Here is a 9,094-nt window from a genome sequence, read left to right on the forward strand (position 1 = left end):
CTATCATCCAGAATGCGAGGTCAGTACAGGTGCATCAAAGCAGGGGCCGAGAGACTGAAAAACAGCTTCTATCTCAAGGCCATCAGACTGTTAAACAGCCACCACTAATATTTAGTGGCCGCTGCCAACATACTGACTCAACTCCAGCCACTTTAAACAATGCCACTTAATATAATGTTTACATACCCTACATTACTCATCTCATATGTATATGTATATACTGTACTCTATATCATCTACTGCATCTTGCCATCTTTATGTAATACATGTATCACTAGCCACTTTAAACTATGCCACTTTATGTTTATATACCCTACATTACTCATCTCATATGTATTTACTGTACTCTATACCATCTACTGCATCTTGCCTATGCCGTTCTGTACCATCACTCATTTGTATATCTTTATGTACATATTCTTTATCCCTTACACTTTGTGTATAAGGTAGTAGTTGTGGAATTGTTAGGTTAGATTACTTGTTGGTTATTACTGCATTGTCGGAACTAGAAGCACAACCATTTCGCTACACTCGCATTAACATCTGCTAACCATGTGTATGTGACAAATAAAATTTGATTTGATTTGTTCTTCGTTTTATATCCAGATTCCTTTCTTTGTTGTACAGAACCAGTCAAAAGTTTGGACACCCTACTCATTCAAGGGTTCTTTATTTTTACTATTTTCTACATTGTAGAATAATAGTGAAGACTTCAAAACAACACGCATGAAATCATGTAGTAACCAAAAAAGTGTGTATTTGAGATTCTTCAAAGTATCCACCCTTTGCCTTGATGACAGCTTTGCACACAGTCTCAACCAGTTTCATGAGGAATGCTTTTCCAACAGTCTTGAAGGAGTTCCAAATATGGAGCACTTGTTGGCTGCTTTTCCTTCACTCTGCGGTCCAACTCATCCCAAACCATCTCAATTGGGTTGAGGTCGGGTGATTGTGGAGGCCAGGTCATCTGATGCAGCACTCCATCACTCTCCTTGATCAAATAGCCCTTACACAGCCTGGAGGTGGGTTTTGGGTCATTGTCCTGTTGAAAAACAAATGATTGTCCCACTAAGCGCAAACCAGATGGGATGGTGTATCGCTGCAGAATGCTGTGGTAGCCATGCTGGTTAAGTGTGCCTTGAATTCTAAATAAATCACGGACAGTGTCACCAGCAAAGCACCATCACACCACCTCCTCCATGCTTCACGGTGGGACCACACATGCGGAGATCATCCGTTCACTTACTCTGCGTCTCACAAAAGACCGGCAGTTGGAACCAAAAATCTAATTTGGAATCATCAGACCAAAGGACAGATTTCCACCAGTCTAATGTTCATTGCTCGTGTTTCTTGGCCAAAGCAAGTGTCTTCTTATTGGTGTCCTTTAGTGGTTTCTTTGCATCAATTTGACCATGAATCAAATTTATTTATATAGCCCTTCGTACATCAGCTGATATCTCAAAGTGCTGTACAGAAACCAGCCTAAAACCCCAAACAGCAAGCAATGCAGGTGTAGAAGCACGGTGGCTAGGAAAAACTCCCTAGAAAGGCCAAAACCTAGGAAGAAACCTAGAGAGGAACCAGGCTATGAGGGGTGGCCAGTCCTCTTCTGGCTGTGCCGGGTGGAGATTATAACAGAACATGGCCAAGATGTTCAAATGTTAATAAATGACCAGATGGTCAAATAATAAATAATCACAGTAGTTGTCGAGGTGCAGCACCTCAGGAGTAAATGTCAGTTGGCTTTTCATAGCCGATCATTAAGAGTATCTCTACCGCTTCTGCGGTCTCTAGAGAGTTGAAAAAACGACAGGTCTGGGACAGGTAGCACGTCCGGTGAACAGGTCAGGGTTCCATAGCCGCAGGCAGAACAGTTTAAACTGGAGCAGCACACGCCAGGTGGACTGGGGACAGCAAGGAGTCATGTCAGGTAGTCCTGAGGCATGGTCCTAGGGCTCAGGTCCTCCGAGGAAGAAAGAAGAGAGAATTAGAGAGAGCATACTTAAATTCACACAGGACACCGGATAAGACAGGAGAAGTACTCCAGATATAACAAACTGACCCTAGCCCCCCGACACAAACTAATGCAGCATAAATGCAGCATAAATACATTTTTGCAATTTTACGTAGAGCTGTCCTTGAAACAGTCTTGATATGTTCGTCAAAAGAGAGATCAGGGTCCAGAGCAGGGGTGGGCAAACTTTTTGACTCGCGGGCCACAATGGGTTCTAAAATTTGACAGAGGGCCGGGCCAGGAGCATTTGGGGAGTGTTTGGGCCGGATATACTAAAGCATTAAATGTAGTGTGTGCAAACCTCATAGCACAGTAAGAACACTACAACCCAATTTATTTCAAATGTGAAAAATAGCCCTTATCAGTTAATACATTGTCTCAAGGAATATGCAAGATATGGCATTTACATACTATTTCGCAGATACCGGGATGAGGAAATGTAAATAGATTAAAATAACATACGCACTGTGATTTATCAAGATTGCGTCTGTTTTTAATAAGTTTCAATCGAAGGTGCAAAGTTAAAGAAATCAACATTTATTGAAATTGAATCACTTCAACATTCAAAACATATTATTACACAACGAAATACTCAAGCTCAATAATATCTACTTGGTTAAACTCCGCAAAATCATGGATGGATTGTCCTGACCGCGCGCTCTACAAACTCGCCACGGACGCCCTCGCCTTCACGCGCAAACAGTACACGTGTATCGTTGCCAAGCACACAGACATAGGCTGTATTAAATATCCTACCTGCAGCTGAAAATGTAAATTAAATTAAGAGCGATGTGCGCGTGTTAATAAAGCTACTGTACGCTGCTGTGCGTAAATGCGCATTGCTCTTAATTAAAAGACGCACTTCCAAACTTTCCATATGCATTTTTTCATAACACAGCAGAAAAACTCACAATTTCAGTGGGAACAGTGTTGTTGGTCTCCCTTTTTTGCCAGTGCATCAAAGTCTGGAGTTAGTTTTGTTGTGGCAATTCTCAGGACAGATCTGAGGTGTTGGTCAGTTAACTTGGATCTGTGATGGGCTTTGTTGATTTTCATGACGCTAAACGTCTGCTCACACACGTAGGTCGAGCAAACAACACCAGCATTCTCTGCGCCGTCCTCCGGAGGTTTGGAAACGTGTCTCGTTAGTGAAGCGTAAAAGTCATTCAGTTAAGAGACTTGAACTTCTCCTTTGAGACGGAGTCAGACTGAAGATCGATCAGTTCCAATGCAGCTCCTGCGTGCTGATTCGGGTCTTGTGACAGGGGACAGGACACCAGTTGAATGACGTGACTTGTCAATTTTTTCAAAATCACAGAACCGATGGCAAATTCTCTGTGCAGATCGTCCAGTGATTTGCAGTATTTCTTCGCATTTCGGGCGGCCTCTTTCTGCACGGCTAGTGTGGGGAAATGTGCGAAAGATTTTTGACATTTGCCTGGAGAATAAAACCAGCTTGGATTTGAAGGCTCTCACATTGTGTACATGTCGTACGCAAACTGATCTTTCCCCTGTAGCTTCACGTTCAGCTCATTCATGTGTGAAAATATGTCCACAGCAAACGCGAAGTCCAAAGCCAGTTTGTGTCGCTCAGCTCGGGGAATTCTTCGGATTTCCCCATTAAATTAAAAAATGAGCGAATCTCGTCTTTGAGCTCCCAGACTCGTTGAAACACTTTCCCCAAACTAACCAGCGGACGCGAGAGTGGTTAAGTAGGCCTGGTGATCCGCATTAGTTTCTTCCAGGAACGTAATGAACTGACGATGATTAAGTCCCCTTGCTGTATGAAGTTAACAAGTTTTACAACTGATCCACGACGTGATTAAGCTGCAATACAGACTACACAGAGACTCCTGAGAATGATGCAGTGAAGTAAAATAACATCCTGGTCAGGGTTTCTTCTTTCACTTTATCCTGGATTCTTTTCAGCAGCCCGATGTTTTTTCCAGTTAAATTTGGCGATCCATCCGTGGTGACATTGGCAAGTTTACTCCAAGGTAGCTTCATTCTCTCGATGACAGCAGACACCTGTTCATATAAGTCCTCTCCTCGCGTTTCCCTTTCAGTGATTCCATGCTCAAAAGCTCCTCCGTTATCTCAAAACTGTCGTTAATCCTCGGATAAAAATTAGGACTGAGCAGGTCTTTTATGTCTACTTTCATCCAGTGCTAGTGAATATAACTTAAAGGACTCCGCTTTTTGTTTAACTCGCTGACTATATCTTCGTCAATCAGTTCCACGCGGCGAGTCACTGTGCCTCGTGCTAAACTGATTTTTTCAAACTTGGCTTTGCTCTCCGGACACAAGAGACCTGCTGTCTCTACCATGCACTCTTTCAAAAAACTCGCCTTCGGAGAAAGGCTTGCTAGCCTTTGCTAATTTGAATGCAGCAAATAACTTGCCTTGGTACTGACTCTTGAATTGCAGTTTGTCGGGTGAAAAAAGTTCTGTTGACTCTGTAAATTAGCGTGCCAACCTCTTGAGCAGTAGCCGCCCGTTCTTGTTGACTGCTTGCTAGCATAGTTTGCATGCTTCGTGGCAAAGTGACGGCTGATATTGTACTTTTGAAAAACCGCAACAGCTTCTTGCATACAGACATACAGCCGTTGACGGACTTCAGTGAAAGAAGTATTTTGTTGTCCACTCCTTATTAAACACTCGGCATTCGCTGTCCACTTTCCTTCTCTTTGGTCCGCTCATTTTCACAGAAGGGCTTTAATGGTGACGGAAAACAGCTATAGAGGAGTAGAGACAAGAGAAGGCTCAGACTCCGACTCGCTGCTTAATGGGGAAAACCAGTTGAAAGTTTCTGTCGGCTGAATGAGCGACACCGGTTGAGCATTCCTACAGCATTTCCCTCCAGAAGCCATGAGAAAGTTGTCCGGCTGCGGGGACTGTGCGAGGGGATTTATACTACTATCTGTACTTACTGGTGGCACAGACGCTGTTTCATCCTTTCCTACACTGAAATTACCCTTGCCTAACGATTGCGTCTGAAGCTGGGCTAGCAGCACAGCTATCCTCGCCGTAAGGCGATCGTTCTCCTGTATATTATGAGTACAGCGACTGCAATTAGAAGGCACCATGTTAATGTTAGTACTTAGCTTCGGCTGTTGAAGGTGCTGACGAACCATGTCCAGATAAAGCGTCCGGAGTGAAAAAAGTTGAAGGAGAAAAAAAAAAGTTGAAGGAAAAACGTCTAGTGTTAGTCACCACTAACCGCCTCCGCCCAGTACACTGCCCTGAATTTAGCCACTGTTACAAGCCGAATCCAGGCCTGATTCACACAGTCTCCTCTGAAGAGGTGATGTTGAGATGTGTCTGTTACTTGAACTCTGAAGCATTTATTTGGGCTGCAATTTCTGAGGTGCAGTTAACTCTAATGAACTTATCCTCTCCAGCAAAGGTAACTCTGGGTCTTCCTTTTCTGTGGCGGTCCTCATGAGAGCCAGTTTCATCATAGCGCGTGATGGTTTTTGCGACTGCACTTGAAGAAACTTTCAAAATTCTTGAAATGTTCCATATTGACTGACCTTCATGTCTTAAAGTAATGATGTACTGTCGTTTGTCTTTGCTTATTTGAGCTGTTCTTGCCATAATATGGACTTGGTCTTTTACCAAATAGGGCTATCTTCTGTATACCACCCTGAKCTTGTCACAACACAACTGATTGGCTCAAACGCATTAAGGAGGAAAGAAATTACACAAATAAACTTTTAACAAGGCACACCTGTTCATTAAAATGCATTCCAGGTGACTACCTAATTCGTTATTTAACTAGGCTAGTCAGTTAAGAACAAATTCTTATTTACAATGATAGCCTACCCCGGCCAAACCCGGAAGACGCTGGGCCAATTGTGCGTCGCCCTATCAGTCGGATGTGGTGCAGCCTGGATGAAGCTGGTTGAGAGAATGCCAAGAGTGTGCAAAGCTGTCATCATGGCAAAGGGTGGCTACTTTTAAAGAATCTAAAATATATTTTGATTTGTTTGACACTTGTTTTGGTTACTACATGATTCCATATGTGTTTCATTTTTTTCATAGCCTTCACTATTCTACAATGTCAATTTTCTCCCCAATTTTCGTGGTATCCAATCGCTAGGAATCTTGTCTCATCGCTACAACTCCCGTACGGGCTCGGGAGAGACGAAGGTCGAAAGCCATGCGTCCTCCGAAGCACAACCCAACCAAGCCGCACTGCTTCTTAACACAGCGCGCCTCCAACCCGGGAGCCAGCCGCACCAATGTGTCGGAGGAAACACCGTGCACCTGGCCCCCTCGGTTAGGGCGCACTGCGCCCGGCCCGCCACAGGAGTCGCTGGAGCGCGATGAGACAAGGATATCCCTACCGGCCAAACCCTCCCTAACCCGGACGACTCTAGGCCAATTGTGCGTCGCCCCACGGACCTCCCGGTCGCGGCCGGCTGCGACAGAGCCTGGGCGCGAACCCAGAGACTCTGGTGGCGCAGCTAGCGCTGCGATGCAGTGCCCTAGACCACTGCGCCACCCGGGAGGCCCTATATATTTTTTGATTGGAATGAGTAGGTGTGTCCAAACTATAGACAAGTACTGTAGCCAATGAATACATGTTTGTTTGAAAGATTGAACATGAGTGGGTTAGAGCATGTATCTGAATGTATACATGAGYGGGGGAGTTTGCKAGCATGTATCAGTGTGTGTCTGTGAGTGTATGTAAGAAAGAAAGAGAGCATAACATGTGTATGTCGTACATGTGTAGCGGCAGCAAGGGGCAGAAGAGGGTTCTCTGCCAGGTTGATMACATCCAGGCCAATCAGAGGGTTGAAGTCAGGCACCTCCTCCAGCTGGATCCTCTCCAGGTAGAGACTCTTAAGACCAGCACCCAGCCCCGCCAGAGAGTCCTTAGACATCTACAGGAGAACCACAAAACAGAGGGGGAATAGGAGAGGAGAGGAGAAAAGAGAAAGGAGCATAAAAGATTGCAAGGGGGTAAAAAGAGGAAAGTAAGGGAGATACGAGAATAGAAAGAGAAAGTAAAGGAGTGACAGGAAAACCACAGATGTACTGGCATATAAATATATCCCCTCACCTTCTCCAATCCCATGCAATCCCATGCCATAAAAACAATGTCCTCTCTGGACAGATGTAAAAATATGTTTGATGTCCTCTGTGCCCATATGAATAACCCCTATGATGTAACTGGAATGATGAGATAGATGTTCTTCTTTTATGTTTTTGTTTTATTATTTCACTGCCATACTGTGTTCGATCTTGTATAGCCATCTTGTCTCAAGAGGACCACAATGGAAATAAGTCCAAGACTTTATTGTGTGTTATCCTCAATGATTTTATTCATGTGCATGTATGGCTTTTAAGTTTTACGTGTGCTTGTTTTTTTAAATGGTTGAATTAATCAACTAAACTAAATTAAATCCAGATACAGATCCTTCAGTGCACTAGCCAATAGCTGGAAAACATGCGGCCCACTCCAGCGAATGGGATTCCCCGACAGCTGTAATGCTCCCAGGTTGCCCGTCTTTGCTAAAGCATCACTGGGCACCACCTCAGATAGAGCCCGCTCAACTTCTCAGCTCCAGTCAGAATCCCTGGCTACAGCTTGGCGATGGAATTGTTCTCCATGTGAAGGTCCAGCAGGCCAGGTAGCAGCTTGAACCGGAGGCCTCACAGGTTGAGGAGGCGCGTGTTGGGGAAGAAGCCGTGGGGGACTTTGGTGTGGCTGCAGTTCTCAGAGGAGGAGTGGTGTCTCAACCTATGGGAAACAGTGGATGAGGGATGGGTGAGGGAGGATAGGTGTGGGAGAGGGTTTGGTGAGGTAAATCCATTTTAAAGATGGCAAGACCATATCAAACTCCCAGCATCTCCATCTCTCACCTTGCAGGCACAGTTGGCGGGACACTTGACATTGTCGGTGGGCTCGGGGGTGAGGGTTGGAAGCCCCCTTGTCTGCTCCTCAAACTCAGCCTTTAGCATGGCCTCCTGGCTCTGGCAGCGCAGGTCCCGGAAGTGGATGGTCTCCAGGATCTCCCCAGAGAAGTGAGCCGTTACCCCGCAGGCCCCCATCAGCCATGTTGGGGGTGTAGGTGAGCTGGTTGTGGAATGGATTGGATTAATAAGGATTGAGATTTGTTTGATACATTTTATTTTCGTCTTGTATTCAAACAGGTTTCTCCTTGAAATGTAATTCAGTTGCTTACCTCATTGTGAGAGGAACCTCTGTCAGGTTTTTGTTGATGCAGGTAACAATGACTGAGATTTGTTCACACACACACTCTTTTAGGCACTTGCCAAGGTGCACCCCGAGATGGCCAAGAGCAGTACCAGCAGAGTCCATAAGGCCGCGTGACAGACCATGGAATACATCTGGAAAATCAAAGGCGATTCAACTGGCTGAGCATAAATTCTACTAGAAGATAAACAAAGTTTACAGTCATTCCACTTGTTGGGCGCCTATTCCATATCCTATAGCCTACAGGTCTTAGAGTCTCAAATGTCCTGATTTCACCAGGCTACATTCCACGACTTCATGATCATCTCGGTGAGACGCCGTTTTACACCTCGCTGCGTCAAATTTATCCACAGACATGTATTTAAATGTGGTCCCAACAACTTCAATTACATATTCGGTTAATTCCGTTAATACATAGGTAATAACGATACAAATACACATGTTTTCAATAGTCTACATAAGAGAAATAGTTATAATGTAGGCCTACCTATATGCCGAAGTAGCCTAACTGATTGTAGACTACAACTACTTGAAGGCGTTTTTCCACATTTCAATAAATTACTTGGCTTGTAAAAAGGCAAAGACAGTTCCATATCTGCCATGGTATTTCAAAGATAGCGTACATACACACTTTTTAAGCTATTTCATCACACTTGTGAAACAGTTATCACCGTGTAGTCTGAAGGTGCAGTCTACCTGAACCAAAACAATACACCACTGCTTATGGAAAGAAGTCTATGGGGTTGGGAAATGATTTGCTCTGCCTGAACCGAGGAAAGTTTCCAGATAAATCCAACCAAAACGATGTAATCTTTGTTGCCCAATCGCTTACTTGTTCCTATTTAGCAATTGAA

The sequence above is a fragment of the Salvelinus sp. IW2-2015 genome, linkage group LG8 (genome assembly GCF_002910315.2).
Source record: "Salvelinus sp. IW2-2015 linkage group LG8, ASM291031v2, whole genome shotgun sequence".
In the NCBI taxonomy this organism is placed as follows: domain Eukaryota; kingdom Metazoa; phylum Chordata; class Actinopteri; order Salmoniformes; family Salmonidae; genus Salvelinus; species Salvelinus sp. IW2-2015.